This window comes from Otolemur garnettii, unplaced genomic scaffold (genome assembly GCF_000181295.1).
Source record: "Otolemur garnettii isolate 467f Iridium unplaced genomic scaffold, OtoGar3 scaffold00003, whole genome shotgun sequence".
NCBI classification, from domain to species: domain Eukaryota; kingdom Metazoa; phylum Chordata; class Mammalia; order Primates; family Galagidae; genus Otolemur; species Otolemur garnettii.
This window is the reverse complement of record NW_003852398.1, coordinates 36,796,513-36,816,632: the sequence shown is the minus strand read 5'-3', so window position 1 is coordinate 36,816,632 and position 20,120 is coordinate 36,796,513. Positions and strand designations below refer to the sequence as shown.

General features: G+C 43.3%; 1 protein-coding gene and 1 pseudogene across 1 annotated transcript in view; one reads left to right on the top strand and one right to left on the bottom strand.

The window, feature by feature from the left end:
* The window catches only part of SIL1 (SIL1 nucleotide exchange factor), a 258,671-nt gene that overhangs the window by 229,362 nt on the left and 9,189 nt on the right, over nt 1–20,120 (bottom strand). The window lies entirely within an intron of this gene.
* On the top strand, nt 16,587–16,876 carry LOC111726185 (annotated as a pseudogene).

The window sequence follows — 20,120 nt, the reverse complement described above, 5'->3', positions numbered from 1 at the left end:
CCTGTGGTCCCAGCTACTTGGGAGGCGGAGGCAGGAGACTCACTTGAGCCCAGGAGTTGGAGGTTGCTGTGAGCTGTAAAGCCACGGCCCTCTACCCAGGGGGACAGCTTGAGGCTCTGTCTCAAAAAAATAAATAAATAAATAAATAAAAATAAAAAAAACATGAAACTATTAAAATACTAGAAGAAAGTGCAGGGAAAACTCCTGAAGAAATTGGCCTGGGCGAATATTTTATGACGAGAACCCCTCAGGCAATTGAAGTAGCATCAAAAATACACTACTGGGACCTGATCAAACTAAAAAGCTTCTGCATAGCCAAGAACACAGTAAGTAACGTAAGCAGACAGCCCTCAGAATGGGAGAAGATATTTGCAGGTTATGTCTCCAACAAAGGTTTAATAACCAGAATCCACAGAAAACTCAAACGTATTAGCAAGAAAAGAACAAGTGATCCCAATTCACTGAAGGCATCAGGTCTAGTGGTTTTCTTTGTGGGGAGATTTTTGATTACTGATTCAATCTCCCTTCTAGTTATAGGACTGTCAGTTCAGATTTTTTATTTCTTTGTGATTCATTCTTGGTAGGTTTTATGTATCTGTGAATCTGTGTATATCACCTAGGTTATCCAATTTGTTGGTGCATGTTTGCTCATAGTGCTCTCTTATAATCCTCTGTATTTCTGTAGAATTGGTAGTAATAGCTCCATTCTTTCTCTCTCTCTCTCTCTCTCTCTCTCTCTGAGACAGTCTCACTTTGTCACTCTTGGTTAGAGTACTATGGCGTCGTAACTCACAGCAACCTTAAATTCTTGGGCTCAAATGATTCTATTGCCTCAGCCTCTAAGAAGCTGGGACTACAAAAGCCCGCCACAGCACCCAGCTAGTTTTAGAGACAGGGGTCTCGGTCTTGCTCAGGCTGGTCTCAAACCTGTGAGGTCAAGTGATCTACCCGCCTCAGCCTCCCAAATGCTAGGATTATAGGTGTGAGCCACCATACCCAGCCATTTTCTTAGGTCTTTAATTTCTTTCAGCAAGGGTTTGTAGTTTTCCCTGTATAAGTCTTTTACCTCCTTGGTTAATTCCTAAGTACTTTTTTCTTTTTGATGCTATGGTAAATAAAATTATTTTCTTTTTTGTGAGGCAGCATCTCAAGCTGTCACACTGGGTAGAGTGTTGTGGCATCATAGCTGACAGCAACCTTCAACTCAGCTCAAGCAATCCTCTTGTCTCAGTTTTTCTATTTTTAGTAGAGATGGGTCTTGCTTTTGCTCAGGCTGGTCTGGAATTCGTGAGATCAAGGAGTCCACCTAACTCGGCCTCCCAGAGTGCTAAGATTACAGGTAAGAGCCACCGCTCTGGCCAGTGAAATTGTTTTCTTAATTACCTTTTGGATTTTTTATTGCTAGGGTATAGAAATGCAATGGATAGGTGTATTTGTGTGTTAACTTTGTGTCCTATTAATTTGCTGAATTGATTACTTTTTTTTGAGACAGAGTCTCACTTTGTTGCCCTTGGTAGAGTGCCCTGGCATCATAGCTCACAGCAACCTCAGACTCTTGGGCATAAGTAATTCTCGTGAGTTGGCCTCCCAAGTAGCTAGGACTATAGGTAACCGTCACAACGCCCATGTATCTCAAAATAAAAAATAAAAATAAAAGACATAAGAAAATGGAAACACATCCCATGTTTGTGGATTGGAAAATTTAATACTAAGTGTCAATACTACCCAAAGCAATCTACACATTCTATGCAATGTCTATCAAAATCCCAATGACACTGGGGAAAAAAATGTCAATAGAAAATAGAAATAGAAAATCCTATCCTAAAAATCATATAGAATTTCAAGAGACTCACAATAATCAAAACAATCTTGAAAAAGAAGAAGAGAGCTAGAAGACTCATGCTTCCTAATTTCAAAGCTTGCTACAAAGCTATAGTAATCAAAAGTTTGGTACTAGCAAACAGATATATAGAACAGAATTAAACTGAGAGCCCAGGGGCAGCACCTGTGGCTCAGTGAGTAGGGTGCTGGCCCATGTACCAAGGGTGATGGGTTCAAACCCAACCCTGGCTGAACTGCAACCAAAAAATAGCCAGGCACTGTGGCAGGCGCCTGTAATCCCAGCTACTCGGGAGGCTGAGGCAAGAGAATCGCTTAAGTCTGGTTGCTGTGAGCTGTGTGATGCCACAGCACTCTACCAAGGGCAACAAAGTGAGACTTTGCCTCTATAAAAAAAAAAAAAAAAAAAAAAGAGAGCCCAGAAATAATCACATAGTAAATCCAAGATCCAACAGAGCAAACAATGTTAAACCTTAAGGCCTGAGAAAAAATCTCTGATTCCATGTCCTGCCTTCTAGACACATTGAATACCCAAGGCTCTGCAAGACCTTGCCCCCATGCCTTTACTGGATGAATCCTATACTCGGCTCTCTCAGGTGTAAGTCAGTCTACTAGACAGAGTTGCAATATTGGTAGCTCTATCATTCTGATGTGCAGGGGGAGGCTCTACCCCCAAGGTGCCACTGGAATTGTCCTAGTCGGGATTCTCTGGGCAATGAACTGACTCCATGGCTCCACTGGGCAATGAACTAGTTGGGGCTTTCTGAGAGCCCTGCCCATGTAGTCATTTTCTGCCTGGGCTCTGAGGCTCTCCTTTGAAATCTAGGCAAACCTAGACCATGCCTCCATAGTTCATACACTCTGTGTATCCCTGAAGATGGCACTGTGAAGACACTAGGGGTCAGGCACGCTGGCTCATGCCTGTAATTCCAGCACTCTGGGAGACCAAGGCAGGAGTTTGAGACCAGCCTGAGCAAGAGCGAAACCTCTGTCTCTAAAAAATAGTCAAGCATTTTTTGCCTCAGGAAGGCTGAGGCAAGAGAATCACTTGAGCCTAAGAGTTTAAGGTTGCTGTGAACTATGACACCATGGCACTCAACTCCAGGGTGACTGAATGAGACTCTGTCTCCAAAAAAACAAAGATACTACCATGGTTTATTCCCTAGACCCTGCCCAGCTACACCTGGGCCCATTCAAGACACAGGTAGGGTAGCCAAGAAACACTAGATGAGAAGCAGAACCTTAAAATTGTACTGTCTCCAAGGTCCAGGCATTCTGGGCTTACAATGAGCAGGGCAGCCCCCACAGATCTCCAAAATGCATTTGGGGTCATTCTGCCATTGTCTTGATGAATAGTATCTAGCTTCCTTCTATCCATCCTAATCTCATTATTAAACATCTGCTTGGCCATATCCTTGGTGATCTCCCCTGAACATACTTTTTCCATTTTTCTTAGGTTTAAAAAAAATTTTTTTTAATTGTTGTAGAGACAGGCTCTTGCTATGTTGCTCCAGCTAGTCTTGAACTCCTGGGCTCAAGTGATCCTCCTCCTTTGGCCTCCCAAAGTGCTGGGTTTATGGGTATGAGCCACTGTGTCAGCCTAATATTCCCATTCTTTACAACATAGCCAGGTTGACTTTTCCATATCTTTAAGTTTTGCTTTCTTTTTGATTATAAAGTTCACCTTGAATTCTTGTGTCTCTTCTTGCATTTTACTATAAGTATCCAAGAGAAGTCATGTTGCATCCCCAACACATTGCTTAGATATTTGTTCCAAAAAATATCCTATTTCATCACTCAAAGGTTCTACCTCAGGCGGGGCACAGTGGCTCACACATGTAATTCTAGCACTCTGGGAAGCCAAGGAGGGTGGTTCGCTTGAGCTCAGGAGTTCCAGACCAGCCTGAGCAAGAACAAGACCTCATCTCTAAAAAAATAGCTGGCTGTTTGTTGTGGCAGGTGCCTATAGTCCCAGCTACTTGGGAGACTGAAGCAAGAGGATCTCCTTTTTTTTTTTTTTATTTTTTTTTTTTATTTATTTATTTTTGGCCAGGGCTGGGTTTGAACCTGCCACCTCCAGCACATGGGCCAGTGCCTTATTCCTTTGAGCCACAGGCGCCGCCCAGAGGATCTCTTGAGCCCATGAGTTTGAGGTTGCTGTGAGCTATGACACGACAGCACTCTACCCAGGGTGACAAAGTGAGACTCTACCTCACAACAACAACAACAAAAAGTTCTATCTCCCACAAAGCACTAGGATACATATACAATTCAACCAAGTTCTGTGCCACTTTCCAATAAAATGGCCTTTCCTTTATCTGCCTTTCCCATGGTTTCTAAGAAAATGTCCCTCATTTCTACCTAAGACTTCATCAGAATGGCCTTTACTACCCATATTTTTATCAATATTCTGATCAAGACCATTTAGGTAATCTGTAATAAACCTGAGGTTTTCTCTACAGCTCTCCTCTTTTGAGCCCTCACTTGAATCACCTTCAAGGATCCTTAGCATACCATGACACTATCATTATTCCCCATTTAGAGGTGAGGGAAGTATGGCTCAGTTCAGTGAAGTAATTTGTCCAAGGTCACACAGCTTGTATGTGGTGCTGAGATTCTAACTAAAACTGGCCCAAGTTCAAAGGCTATTCTCCTATCCACTGTGTGGCATTACTTTAGTAAGTGAAAGAACCAGTGGGGAGGCCACACTACAATTGAAGAATGGCTCTGGTCTAGGGTCTGTAACCACCCATCATGGATGGCAGCATGTGATACGGTTTTCTTTTTATCAAGGTCTCTCCTGGACCTCAGTCTTCCTGGCTACACAACCAGCCCATTTCAGCCCCTCCAGATATAGGTTGATGCCAAGAGAGAGTATGTGCACACCTACATCAACCAGAACCAAATGTTACACAAACCACAGGTACTGGCTTTGCTAACCTGGCATGTCATGTCTCTGAGAGTTGCCAGCATCAGTGGCTTAAGTGATCCAAGGTGAAAGGGGTAGCCCCCGCCCAGTAGTGACAGCCAAGAGAGGGATGGTGACACAGCAGGTTACAAAGGGCTCTGTAGCTATCAGCTGTTATCCAGTGACAGGCCTGAAATCTCAAACCCTTTTTCTAGGCAGATGGAAAGATGCCAAACACTTGGTACCATAGGCCACCATGTCTGCTGAGTGGCCAGGTGCCCCAACAGCACACTGACTATTGGCACTGAGATAGGACATGAATCAGAAAGAACAAGGCAACACTGCAGGGAGTCAGTCTCAAGATTAACATAACTGGCTGAAGGAAAAAGAAGCAACCTATTACAGTAATGTTCTTTTTCTCTTTTATATTCTCACCCCCCCAAATCAAAATTCATCCAATGTCCAAGAAAGCAATCTGTTTATACTGCATATCCGATCTTTTTCCCACCACAACCACCAATAACCCTCCAAAGGCTTTCCCTGCTCTCCATGTAAATACAAAATTTATTACCATGGCTGACCAGGCCTGCCCTCACCAATCTCTCTAACCTCATCTTATAATCCATATCCTCTCATTCTCTATGCCCCACTCATACTTTTAGTTCTTCATAGAACTCTCCGGCCCTCCCACCTCCAGAACCTTTGCAAAAACTAGACCTTCAGCCCAAACTGCTCTTCAACCTCAGGTTGCTTTCTGTAGCAAATACTTGTTTGCTCTTCACAGTTTAACTCAAACATTACTTCCTCACAGAAGTTTTCTCTGATACCCTCTTAATCCCAGGACAAAGTCAAGTCCCAGTCCAATGTTCTCATGGTATACATTCCTTTCTTGTAATATACATATTACAATTCTAATTTTACATTTATGTGTCTGATTATAATTTGATTAACATCTGTGTTCATTAACACTCTCTAAGCAGGAACCATATCTGACTTGGTCATGGCTACATCTCAAGGCCTAACACAGTGTCTGAATGTAACAGATGTTCTATATATATTTGTTAACTGAAAGAACAAAATTTCAGAGTGAAGGGAAATGAAGCCCTATCCAAATTAAATAGTTCTACTTAGAGAAACTGTTCTATGTGACCTTCAGCCAAACCATTCCCTCCCCCAACATTGCTCTTTCCCAAATTTCTTCCAGAAGTTACTTTCTAAGTCCTGCCATTCTTCAGCCTGTGGTAGCCATAGTGATAAACTGGCCAACAGCCAAAAATAGTCTAAAAAGATACCACCTTGTCTGAGTGCTGCAGCTTCCAAAATAAAAGTCCACAGCAAAAGCCCAAGCAGATAGAAATACAAAAACTCATTACAGACACTGAACCAAACAACCAAGCAGCCCCTGCAAGAAATGAGTGAGCCCCAGGGTAGGTGGTGCCCCCACGTGACCCACTCAAAGGAAAATGGGAAAGGCAAGGCTACAGGGGTCTGAGACAGAAGCAGTTATATCCTTCTCTGGAAGGATTTTAAACCCTCCTTTACGCCTTGGATAAAACAGGTATCAAAATCTCCCCTGATGAGGCACTTCAGAGGAAGTCTACAGATCGTGGCTCAGAGAAGCAATATCAGCACCTGAAGATGATCACATAAATTTCTAATTGAGGCCAATATTCCTACCTATGGAAGTAGAGGGATCTTCTTTCTGCCCTTCAATTCTATATAGTAAACAGGTGGGGTGGAATAAGTATTTATTGAGCACCACTTAGAGCCAAGCATAAGTGACAGGTACGTTATTGACAAAGCTGTTAATAAAAAATAAATGAGAAATAGATGAATACATATACAGATGGGTAGCTGATGCTCAGCAAGGTTAATCAACTTGTCCAACAACTAACAAATGGCAAGGTCCAAAGTCAAACCCAAGCCAGCCACAGTGGTTCACGCCAGGAATCCTAGCTCTTTGGGAAGTCAAGGTGAGAGGACTGCTCATGCCCAGCAGTTCAAAACAAGCCTGGACAACACAGCAAGATCACATCTTAAAAAAAGAAAAATTAGCTGGTTGTGGTAGTGTGCACCTGTATTCCCAGCTACTTGGGAGGCTGAATCAGGAGTATCATTTGAGTCCAGGTGTTTGAGGTTACAGTGAGTTATGATCATGTCACTGCATTCTAGACTAGGGAACAAACCAAGACCTTGTCTCAAAAAACAAAAAGAAATAAAGGGTTAAACCCAGGTCTGTCTGAATCAAAGACTCTTTTCTTGGATCGTAATGCTGCCTCTGTGGGTCATCAATGAGACCCATTCTGCTCCATACTCTTTCACCACCACCCCCTTCCTAAACTAGAATTAAGAACATAGAACCTGGTGGCACATGTAGCTCAGTGGGTAGGGCACCAGCAACATACACTGAGGCTGGCAGGTTCAAATCTGGCCCAGACCAGCTAAACAACAATGACAACTGCAAAAAAAAATAGTCACGCATTGTGGCAGGCACCTGTAATCCCAGCTACTTGGGAGGCTAAGGTAAGAGAATCGCTTAAACCCAAGAGTTTGAAGTTGCTGTGAGCTGTGATGTCACAGCACTCTATTCAAGGTTACAGCTTGTGACTCTGTCTACAAAAAATAAAAAAAACACCCCAGAATACAAATCCTGGCAAGCTCTCTCAGAAAGAAAATCCTATATTCCATGAACACAGCCCACCACAATTGGTATATACAAAATTGAGATGCACCACCGTTTCCTAAATTATGGAGCACAGTTTTTTGTTTTTTGTTTTTTAGGGAGTGGAGTTCATTGACCACAGCTATGGGGATGTGGCTAGGTCTTATGAAAATCCCAAATGCATCCACAGGAATAAAGTCTCTGCTTCTCCTAGACCCCAAGGCTGCCAGGTACTGGGATGGTAATTTTGTAGTCCAGAGCACCTTTAATCAAAGAATGGTGTGATGAAGTACACCAACAGAAAGACAGTACCTGCAGGGCAGATAATCCCAGCTAAAGTCTCCATAGCTCCTCTAGCTGTGCAGAGAAGGCAGCAACTCTATACTTGAATCATTCGCATCCACACAGCATCTCCTGCAAGGTTAAGCCCTCATTCATTGCGCTATAGTTCAAGGTTAACTCTTCCCCCTGCACTCATTTCAGTATGTCTCTTATCAAAAGCTATGCCAGCTGATTATTATAATGATAACTATTATGCCATTATAACAACATTATTGTGCTTTTTTCCTGCACTTAACATCTGTTGGCTGATAGGTTTAACTAGTACATAAGCAATAATTATGCTGTGCTCTCTCCTTTCCAACCAAGCCTTTACTCTGGTGTAACTCTTAATGCTAAATCCAACTGCAGCAAATATCCAGCCCCGGCAGCAGTGGGAAACATGGCTCATCTAGGCTTACCCACAATGCCCCCAGAGGTTACAAAGCCAGAAACTAAAGCTCAACTAGGTCCCTAATTGTTAACACAATTCCCCGCCCTCCCAGGAAGGTGATGGAATTTGGGGGAACCAACACCCAGCAAGCAATTTTTTGTTGAAAACTCCAGCAGGGCTGGAGGAGTCATACACAGTAACAATATTACATAAGGACAAGCAGTACCAAATCACAATGTCACACACCACAGCAAGAGAGGGAGAAAAAATGCATTTCTCCCCTGGGGGTTCTCAAATAAATGGTTCCCAGAGAGCCATTCTGCCTGCCTACCCACACATACTTCTTGGCAACTGCTGGCAAAATTGGCAAAAAGGAAAGCAGGAGGGAGTGGAGGGCTATCTCCAGCTCCTATCTGGAAGCTGAGAAATCATCATCCTAGCTGCTGGGTCTTCTTTATGCAGGGCCCACTAGGGGAGAGGATGGAGTCTGAAGGCTAAAGCAGAGAAGTAACTCCCATTTCCTGTCAGTTAAAGCCCCTGAATCTACCTGTCCCACTATTAATGACAAAGATATGAGATTCTATGATTGCAGAATATCAGTATGCCTGAATTACACATTAGCCCTATTAAAGGCAACCTAGTGAGGCTATATAAAAAGCGCCCATGATAAAATAAACCCTGCCAGGAGATCAGGGCTGACCTGCTTTGTTCTCTACTCTGTAATACACAGGGCTTTTTTTTTTTTTTAAGGCAAGGGCGGAAGGTTATTTAAATTTAAATTACCAGCAAACATTATAATCTGTGTTCAAGGAGAAAAGGAACATTGAAGAGTGCCAAGTGCAGGCTCTTGAGACATGTATGGCAGAGGCAGTAGTAGCCCATGGGGCTTTCTCCTTCAGCTGGAGCATGCTGCTCTCATTGCTTGGCAGCAGGCGAGCCAGGAGGCAAGGACCATGTAACACAAAGAGGCACTGTCACCTGGGTCTAAAGAGAAGACTGCCCTTTCAGAGGAAATTAACACGAAGCAACAGAAAATGAACAGGACCAGACATCCATAGAAGAAACCTATCTAAGGAGGGGTTTGGAGAGGTGCTACTGAAGAAGGGACTACATCTGTCTCATTCACTACTACATTCCCATGATTAAGCAGGTCCTGGCACATAGTGGGTACTCAGCAAATAACTGTGGACTAAATCCTAACCAGAAAGAACCCTTGAGCTGGAAATGAATGATAAGAGCTAGAATCTAGTTGTTTTTACTGTAACCTGTAGTAACAGAAAGGCCCACAGTATGCAAAAAACAAAGAGGAGTTGGGGCAGATGGGAGGGGAAGAGAGGGGAGGGGAGGAACAAATGGGACAAAACATTTATTGAGTGCTTACTATGTATATATCTAAAGATTCAGGGGTGGAGCCTGTGGCTCAGCAGGTAGGGCACTGGCCCCATATATCAAGGGTGGCGGGTTCAAACCCAGCCCCAGCCCCAGCCAAAACTGCAACAAAAAAAATAGCCAGGCATTGTGGTGGGCGCCTGTAGTTCCAGCTACTTGGAAGGCTGAGGCAAGAGAATCGCCTAAGCCCAGGAGTTGGAGGTTGCTATGAGCTGTGTGACACCACGGCACTCTACCAAGGGCAATAAAGTGAGACTCTCTGCAAAAAAAAAAAAAAAGTAAAATAAAATAAAAATTCAGGGGGGGCAGTTACAGATGAGGGAACAGGAGCAGAGAGATTAAATAACTCCTCTGAAGTAGGTGGTTTAAATCTGGGTATATCTGATGCTACAGCCCAAAAGCTTTCCATCATACTTCATCCTGATTTCCTCCGGGGTGGGGGGGTTGGGGAACTGGCTACACAGCTAAACTTTCCTGTAGAGGAGATAACGATCTTACACATCCACACAAATCAACTTGGTAGTCGTGCTTCTTGGAGTTAATTAGCTAACTGTAATTGTGGCTTGATGGTATCCTATGAATTTCGTGTGCCTAAGACAGACCCCTGAAACTTTAAACCAAGATGAACAGCTGAGGTCTCAGGCCTGCAAAGCTGCCCACTAGTGAGGCCCTGACTAAATTATCAGATGGTACCTCTTTCTAGGATGACTCTCTTTGTTATAGCACAGATCAGGTCTGGGTAAGGAAAGAACCTGAGCATAACCTCCACATGCCCCTAACAGGTTCACCTCAGTGATCACCATGGAGCCTCCTCCACTCTTAGGTATGTCAGCAGTGCATAAAGTTCTCCTTGAAGGCTTTAAATTCTGATTTAACTAGAAATAGCAGAGGCAAAAGTCAAGGATTTCTGCTTCATACTTAAAAGGAAATGAGCCTGCCCTCTATAGTGCTTGCTGCCTCCCTGGAGCTTCCAAAGACCTTCCACACCCATGACAGCAAGAGCAGCAGAGTGGAAAGGGCAAGGTGATTTTCAATGCTGTATTCAGAAGAGACCAGAGGTGAAGATCAGCCAGTGTTTCCAATGGAGGTGAATACCCTGAACAAATTCAAGGGAAGCTAGGCAATACTAAAACACTCTCAGGATTGTTTATTTCACCTCCAGCATGAGGAGTTTCATCAGTTAAAATGGGTTTTTTTAAAGCATGGGGAAGCTGATGATTCACCCAGGTGCACAACAGCTGCTGGGAAGACCTGTGGGAAGGGGCCACCCGGCAAAGGCAGGCTGTGTATGGTAAAAAGGGTCTCCAAGGAATGCCCTACATGGCAAGCCATATGTTGTCAGGATATTAATCCAAACCCATCTTGCACATGTTACAATGTTTACTCTCTCTGGGATGTGAAGCATTAAATTATATCCAAGGACTACACGAGTCCTTCCAATTGTATTCCACATTTACTTCTTTGCTAAAAAGATTTGTAACCTGGAAACATAGCTCTCTGACTAATAGCAGCAACAATTCTCAGCAAAGAATAGAAACCAGACTGTCAATTCAAATTCTGCTAAAAGGTATTAGCCCACTGAAGCTTTAGTTTACTCCATCCAGAAAATGGAGAAACCTACCACTGATCCTTTTATTGCAGAGAAGACAGGCCTATGTAACCATGAGTCCTTAAAAGGGGAGGGTTCAAATCAAAAGACAGAAAAGGGATCACTATAGCTCCATTCCTGGTCCAACTGAAACTGCTCTGGAAATGGGTAAGAGAATAAGAGAATTCCAAAAAGAAAAGACTATTTTACTGACACAAGAACTAAGAACCAAAGCATATAAACAGGCTCAGCACCAGTAGCTCAAGTGGCTAGGGTGCCAGCCACATACACTGGAGCTGGTAGGTTCGGGCCCAGCCCGGGCCTGCCAAACAACAATGACAACTACAACCAAAAGTAGCCAGGCATTGTGGCAGGCGTCTGTAGTCCCAGCTACTTGGGATGCTAAGGCAAGAGAATCGCTTAAGCCCAAGAGTCAGAGGTGGCTATGAACTGTGATGCCATGGCACTCTACCAAAGACAACATAGTAAGACTCTGTCCCTCCCCCCTCCCCTCAAAAAGTGTATAAACATGAAGTAGGCTTCCCGGATTAGTCACAGCTCTAACCTGACTAGCTATATGATCCTAAGTAAGTCATTTAGATGCTCCTCAATTTTTTTTACCACCATGAAATGGAGATATTCCAAGGATCAGATAAAACAGTATGTGTGAAAGCCCTTTGAAAAGAGTAAAGAGGGCTCGGCGCCTATAGCTCAACTGGCTAAGGCGCCAGCCACGTACACCTAAGGTGGCGGGTTCGAATCCCCAGCCTGGACCCGCCAAACAACAATGATGGCTGCAACCAAAAAATAGCCGGGCGTTGTGGCGGGCGCCTGTGGTCCCAGCTACTTGGGAGGCGGAGGCAGGAGACTCGCTTGAGCCCAGGAGTTGGAGGTTGCTGTGAGCTGTAATGCCACGGCACTCTGCCCAGGGGGACAGCTTGAGGCTCTGTCTCAAAAAAAAAAAAGAGTAAAGAGTAAAATTTGAAAATAGTAAAATGTTGAGTATACTTCAGGCCTGACTGCTATTCCAAAGCCCCCCGCATGAGAAACACGAAAACACTTCTGGGGAGCAGAGAGGCAAAGCTGTCACTTCTGAGAGCCAGCCTATAGTAACTAGGTCCAGGTGTTTGCAGAGAAACTCACACTACGGGAGTTCAGTATGAACAGAGTAAAATTTGAAGAGGAGACTGCATGTAGGTCTGCTCAGGTACATTAAATAATAATAATATAGCAGGTCCTAAAATAATATCATGTCATTTCATTCAACATCATTTCCTTATAATGTTGACAAGAAAAAAAAATCAATTCCTAGCCAGGGACACTGCTTGTGTGGTGTTTAATCATTTTCCCCATGTCTGCGTGGGTTTTATCTGAGTACTCTGGTTTTCTCTCACATCCCAACATACAAGCTGGTGAGCCCCAGCCAGTGAGTGACAGAGGAGGCTAAATAACTGGCAAATCCACTAGTTGACCAAATAGACTTTTTCATTTACAAGCATTTACTTAACACTTTCTATGTGCCAGGAACTGTGCGGGGGGGGGGGGTGTGTGTGGAGAGAGCAGGTACACAAAGAGGAATGAGGGATGCAATCTCTGCCCTCCAGGAATGTCTAACCCAGTTGGGTGCATAAGGCTTATTCTAAGGAATCAAATTCTTTCAGGTAACACTGAAATCCCAAATCTGGGAATCAGGGAAGAAGTAGGATTTCACCAGAATTATTATCATTTCTCAGGTTTTCACGTTTTCATCCATTCAACGATCATTTATGGTGCTCATGCTACATTTAGCACTATACTAAGAAACACATAATAAAGCATAGCCCACATCCTTGAGAAGTTTATATAAGAGAAAAACAACTAACCAGAATAAAGCGGGCTGAACTCTGTAATAGTGGGGTTTCTATGGGGATACAGATATCAGGTAAGGCTCACCGAAGGCAGCTCTGCAACATAAAGTAGGAAACTAAAAAGAGAGTATTGGCACAAAACTGGCAAAAAACACAAACATGAGGCATACTGAGAGGACCACGTGGACCAGTTTATCAGAGGTAAGGTGTACACATGAGTGATGGTGCAGGCTATCATCAAAAGGGTAGGATAAGGATATACTGCAAAAGGCTTGAACACCAACACAATCTGATACATCTGGAATTTATTCAGCAGCCAGTGAATGCCGTTAAAGGATTCCAAGCATAGTTCTGATTGGCATTGTATATAAGACCCAAAGTGGCAGTGTTATACGATGTCCTGGAGGAAGCTATAGTAAAAAATAGGAAGCTTGGCACCCATAGCTCAGTGGGGGCGTCAGCCTCATACATCAGGGCTGGTGGGTTCAAACCCGGCCTGGGCGTGCTACACAACGACAACTACAACAACAACAACAAAAAATAGCCAGGCGTTGCGGTGGGCACCTGTAGTCCCACCTACTTGGGAGGCTGAGGCAAGGGAATTGCTTAAGCCCAAGAGTTTGAGGTTGAGCCATGATGCTGCAGCACTCTATTGAGGGCAACATAGTGAAACTCTATCTCAAAATAAATACATAAATAAATAAATAGGAGAAGGCTTCTGTATACTCCAGAAGCACAGTAATAGAAAACAGGGCAAGCAATAAGACTATGTAAAAAAGATACTGCAGGGTGGCACCTGTAGCTCAGTGGGTGGGGTGGTGGGTTCAAACCCAACCCTGGCCAAACTGCAACAAAAAAATAGCCGGGTATTGTGGTGGACACCTGTAATCCCAGCTACTCGGGAGGCTGAGGCAAGAGAATCGCCTATGCCCAGGAGTTGGAGGTTGCTTTAAGCGGTGTGATGCCATGGCACTCTACCAAGGGCAATAAAGTGAGACTCTGTCTCTACAAAAAAAAAAAAGATATTGCAGAGATTCACCAAAAAGACAATGACATTTTCTTGAAAACACTCTCATTCCTGTTATTTTTACCAATTCAGATTGGCCTTTCCCCCAAAAGGTAAGTTTTTGCTTTATTTGCTTCATTTGGAGGAAGCACAGACCATAACTATAGTGCTCAGATTTTTTTAAAAACTCCCCTTAAGATTAAAATAACGAGAGTGGCTTTAAGGCCTTTTCCTCTTCTCCCATTGCCACATTGAATGGGTTGTAAATCTCAAAGGGAGAGAGTCAACTTGAGCACAAATCCAGGTCAGTGTATTTGTCTATGCCTTCCTGACCTTGCTGCACAAGGACCAGAAATGGGCATACAGATAAGAAGAAAACCACGACAAAAGTCACACTTCACTTAATGAGCTAACTACTTCATGTCTGGCTAAAGAGCAGAAAGCAGGCTCGGTGCCTGTGACTCAAGTGGCTAAGGCGCCAGCCATGTATACCTAAGGTAGCAGGTTAGAATCCAGCCCGGGCCCGCCAAAACAACAATGACAGCTGCAACCAAAAAATAGCCAGCCGTTGTGGCGGGCGCCTGTGGTCCCAGCTACTTGGGAGGCGGAGGCAGGAGACTCGCTTGAGCCCAGGAGTTGGAGGTTGCTATGAGCTGACTTGGGAGGCTGAGGCAGGAGACTCACTTGAGCCCAGGAGTTGGAGGTTGCTGTGAGCTGGGATGCCACAGCACTCTACCCAGGGGGATAGCTTGAGGCTCTGTCTCAAAAAAAACAAAATAAATAAATAAATAAAAACGAGCAGAAAGCAAAAGACAAAGAGAACATACTATCTAAGGGACCCAGGCAGGATGATGCCCAGCTAGCCCTACTCCAGTAAAATCCCCACGTCAGATAATGCCCAGGACATAGGTCCTGCTGGCTCAGGCACCTGGTTAGAGAAAACATGGGGAAGGTGAGAACTGAGTGGAGTAAGGAAGGAAAAGGCAAAGAAGCTGCAAGTTTTCTTGCTATTGGTAACTTTCAGTTACTCATCATGAGCTAGCTAGAACTGTTGATGTGAATAACAAACCAACCAACAAAGAAGACAGACAATGATGTGATGGTTAAAATAAAATGTGCTTGGCCACCATAACCTATCCTGAAATCAAGCCTTAGGCCAAGAACTAGAAACTACCGGCGTCACCGTTGATGGTACTGATAATACAGAACATTTACATTGTGCCAGAGGAAGCGCTTACCATATATATTCTCTCAAGTAACTCTTAAGATAGCTATAAAAATAGGGATTATTATTTTCATTCTCCAAATCATGAAACTGAGGCTTAAAGAATATAAGTAACTCAGTCACAATCTGACAGATAATAAGTAGATAGCAGAACATAAACCCAAGTGAGTCTGACTCCAAAGTGTTTTTAACCCACTTTAACATAGATTCATCCTTCTCTTTTTCTTTCAGAAATACTAAATTTGCTTGAGTCTCTAGATGAAGTCTACTGGTACATCCAGCTCCATTATTCACACAAAACACAAAATACTATGTACAATAGTCTGGCCTGAGTACTATTCATATTTATTTGTTTCTAATACAGGGGAAGGCTTCAAATCTATTTCATCTGAGGTAAAAGCAAGAGGAAATATACTTCAACATGAGTAAGAGGAAAAAATAGCAGGACAGCCAAACTCTTACCAGTAGGGTTTTAAGATAACATATAAGGCAGTAAGCAGAAGCAGGGGCCTTCTCATTCCCTGGAGATTTTTAACTGTAAAAGCATCTTGCATCTTTGCAATGGTTTAAACAATTCTAACAAGTATTATGACCACCCACTGTGAGCTCCTTGTCTTGTGTCCCAGCTCTCATTAACACTAGAGTCCCACTATTATCTGAGTGGCCTAAAAATGTATATGGCCCATTTCACTTCTCTAAGACTCAGTTTTATTATCAGTAAAATAAGAGCCCCTGAATGCAAAATCGAGGCATTGGGTAATAACAGAATTGCAAGGGTTATCTCCTGACTTTTCACTCACTCAAGGAACAATAAACCAGCCCTGATGTCTGAAAGGAAATAAAGACCTCTAGAATGATCTCTTCTGGCCCCAAACACCATTATCTCAGCAGCTGGACCCAAAGGTGGAGACTTTACTTCACAAATACAACCAAACCCAATACCCCATGAGTATGAGACTGGGGAGTACAGGAACACAAAATCGACCTTAAATACTTTGCTAAGGAGCTTGCCCCTTAAGTTCCTAATACCCAATACTCGCTGCACTAAAAATATGCAATCAATGTTGTCTGTATTGACTATCCTACTTTATGTTACTTCCATTGGACTGAAGTCTGCTAGTTTTCTCGAGTATGGTCAGATGGCTATTGCCCCCTTGGGAACCTCAGAGAAATTAGAGGCATTTAAGCATGAGCCTATCCCCAAAGGTAAATAAATGTCCATTTAAAGTCTACTAGCTGACTATGGTAGCACACATCTGTAATTCTAACACTTTGGGAGGCTGAGGCAGGATAATCACTTAAAGCCAAGAGTTCAGGAGCCGTGTGAAGAAGAGGAGGTAAGAACGACCCTCGGACCAACCGAATCCTCATCCCCACATCCAGTCCCTACATCCCACCACCATTGCCACCATGCCCAAGAGAAAGGCTGAAGGGGATGCTAAAGGAGATAAAGCCCAGGCATAGGACGAACCACAGAGAAGATCGCAAAGTTGTCTGCTAAACCTGCTCCTCGAAAGCCAAAGCCCAAGCCTAAAAAGGCCCCTGCAAAGAAGGGAGAGAAGGCACCCAAAGGGAAAAAGGGAACGGCTGAAGCTGGCAAGGTTTCCCCTTTTAACCCTGCAGAAAATGGAGATGTCAACACAGACCAGGCACAGAAAGCTGCAGGTGCTGGATGCCAAGTGAAATGTGTGCAATTTTGATAACTGTGTACTTCTGGTGACTGTACAGTCTGAAATACTATTTTTTATCAAGTTTTATAAAAATGCAGAATTTTGTGCTCTTTTTTTTTTTTAACCTATGTTGTTAGCACACAGAACACTTCATTGTTTTTTTGGGAAAGGGCATATGTCACTAATAGAATATCTCCAAAGCTAGATTGATATGAGGGAAAACTCTAGTTTTAAGAGACTTCTTCTTGGCTCCCAAGAGGAGGGATTCCCTGATGTTGACACACAACCACCTTGACACAAATGCCTTGTGGTATTGAAAAACTAATTTGTTTTTAGGTCGTATTCTCCCTCTGCCTTCAGCATAGTCTTAACTCCCTTAAACCCTGTCACCTCTTGGGACCTGATCTCCAATCATTGGTGACCAGTATATCAAGGAATCTGGACTTTTCCAATAACACCATTGAGATGGGATCCCTCAAAAGAGCAGTGGTTCCATTTATAGACTATTGGATCTTCTGTCATTTTCATTTCATTTCCTAAAAGTCAGAGTTGGTTTGTGAAAGTTATTAAACAATATGCTAAATGTGAAATGTCAACCCTCACTCTAAACTTCCCTGTTCAGAGCATCAAATGAAGACTTCACTGGGTTTCATAGTGGCTTTCTGATTTTTGGTAGACCACTGAAGAAGGGAATTTGAAAGTTGTTGTATACTGTTAATGATCATCTGCCCAGGTCCTGCCTGAAATACCATGATTATTTATGAAAAGTATCTTTAAGGCTCAGTGCATGTAGCTCAGCAGCTGGGGCACCAGCCACACACACCAAAGCTGGCAGGTTCAAACCGGGCCCAGGCCTGCTAAACAACAATGACAATTACAACCAAAAAACAGCCAGGCATTGTGGCGGGCACCTATAGGCCCAGCTACCTGGGAGGCTGAGGCAAGCAAATCACTTAAGCCCAGGAGTTTGAGGTTGCTATGAGCTGGGACGCCACAGCATTCTACCAAGAGTGACATAGTGAGACTCTGTCTCAAAAAAGAAAAGTGTCTTTAATAAAGCTGGACATAGTTTGGCTTGGAAAAAAAAAAGTCAAGAGTTCAAGACCACCCTGAACAACACAGCAATACCTCACATCCTCAAAAAAATAAAAAATTAGCTGGATGTGGTAGCATGTGCATGTAGTCCTAGCCTTGTGGGGTTCTGAGGCAAGAGGATCACTTCAACCCAGGAATTTTGTTTTGTTTTGAGATAGAGTTTTGCTCTGCTGCCCTGGCTAGAGTACAATAGTGTCATCATAGCTCACTGTAGCCTCAAACTCCTGGACTCAAGCAATTTTCCTGTCTCAGCCTATTAAATAGCTGGGGCTACAGGTGCACACCATCATGCCCAGCTAATTTTATTTTGTATTTTTCATAGAGACATAATCTTACTCTTGCTCAGGCTGTTCTCAATCTCCTGGCCTTAAGCAATCTTCCTGCCTCAGTCTCCTAGAATGCTAGGATTACAAGTAAGAACCACTACACCCAGCTGAGCCCAGAATTTTGAGGCTGTAGTGAGTTATGATAACACCAGTGCACTCTAGCCCAGACAAAAGAATGAGACCCTCTCTCAAAATAATAAGCAAAATAAAGTCTACTAGCATAAGCTTTCCTCCCAAACCCTTCAGATGCATCTCAGATTCTTCCTCTAGTTTCTAGAACTCTTTACTTCCATAGGTCAGAAGGGCAAACTACTTGCAGAGAAGAAATGGCCAGATGTGGAGAACAGTTCACTGCTGTGATGTTCTCATGCCTGTGATGATAATAAGTGGCAATTAAAAGGTATACTCAAGAGCTTCTTCAGTCACAACACAGCCAGTGAGGAGACCTCAGAAACACACCCCTCCCTATTTCTCTGTGGATGTGAAATATGACAGAGACCAAACATTAGACCCTATGCAAAGGCTCCAAAGTCCAATCTTGGAACACAATACTGGACCAACAAAACAAGCTTAGCTATGAATATGGAGGTACCAGAGAAGAGACAGTACATGGAGCACTTCAAAAGTCCAATACTATGAAGAAAATTAAAACAACAAAAGTGGCTTGGGCTTGGCGCCCATAACACAGTGCTTACAGCACCAGCCATATACACTGAGGCTGGTGGGTTCAATCCAACCCTGGGCCAACTAAAGAACAATAACAACTGTAACAAAAAATAGCAGCTGTGAGCTGTGACATCACCGCATTCTACTGAGGGCAACATAGTAAGCCTCTGTCTCAAAAAACAAACAAACAATAAAAGAATAAACTTAGCCCAGGAATGGTGGATCATAGATATAATCCTAGCATCATGGTAGGTCAAGGTAGGAGAACCACTTTAGCCCTATGGTAGGTTGAGGCAGGAGGATCACTTAAGCCCATGAGTTTGAGGTTGCAGAGAGCTATGACAACACCACTACACTCTAGCCCAGGTGATATAGCAAGACCCTATCTCAAAAAAATAAAAATAAACTTACTTACAGCCTCTTTCCTCAGAGTCCAGGTAGAAATCACCTATCTCACCGACACCCTCATTCTATTTCTTCTCCAACTCTCTTAATAGCATTAGGCTTTGAGGCAGAAAATCTGGAATAATTTCTTTCAAAAGGGACAACTTCTGCTCTAAATTATTAGAAATATGAAGGCAGGATACAGTGGCTCATACCTATAATTCTAGCACTTTTGGGAGGCCAAGACGGGCAGTCTGCTTGAGCTCAGGAGTTTGAGACCAGCCTGAGCAAGAGCAAGACACTGTCTCTACTAAAAATAAAAAAATTAACCAGGCATTATGGTGAACGCCTATACTCCCAGCTACCAGGAAACTGATGCATGAGAATCACTTGAGCCCAAGAGTTTGAGGTTGCTGTGAGTCATGATAATGCCAGAGCACTCAACTGTAGGACAACAGAGTGAGACTCTATCTCAAAAAAAAAAAAAGAAAAGAGGATATCAACAAGCAGGCCAGGTATAGTGACTCACAACTATAACCCTAGCACTATGTAAAATCAAGGCAGGAGGATCACTTGAGGTCAGGAGTTCAAAACCAACCTAAGCAACACAGTAAGACACCCATCACTATAAAAATAAGAAATAAAAAAATTAGCCAAGTGGCACACATCTGTAGTTTGAGCTACTCAGGAGGTTGAGGCAGGATTGCTTGAGCCTAGGAATTTGAGGTTGAGGTTGCAGTGAACTATGAAACGCCACTGCACGTTAGCCTAAGCAACAGAGACCCTTAAAAAGTGGAGGGGGG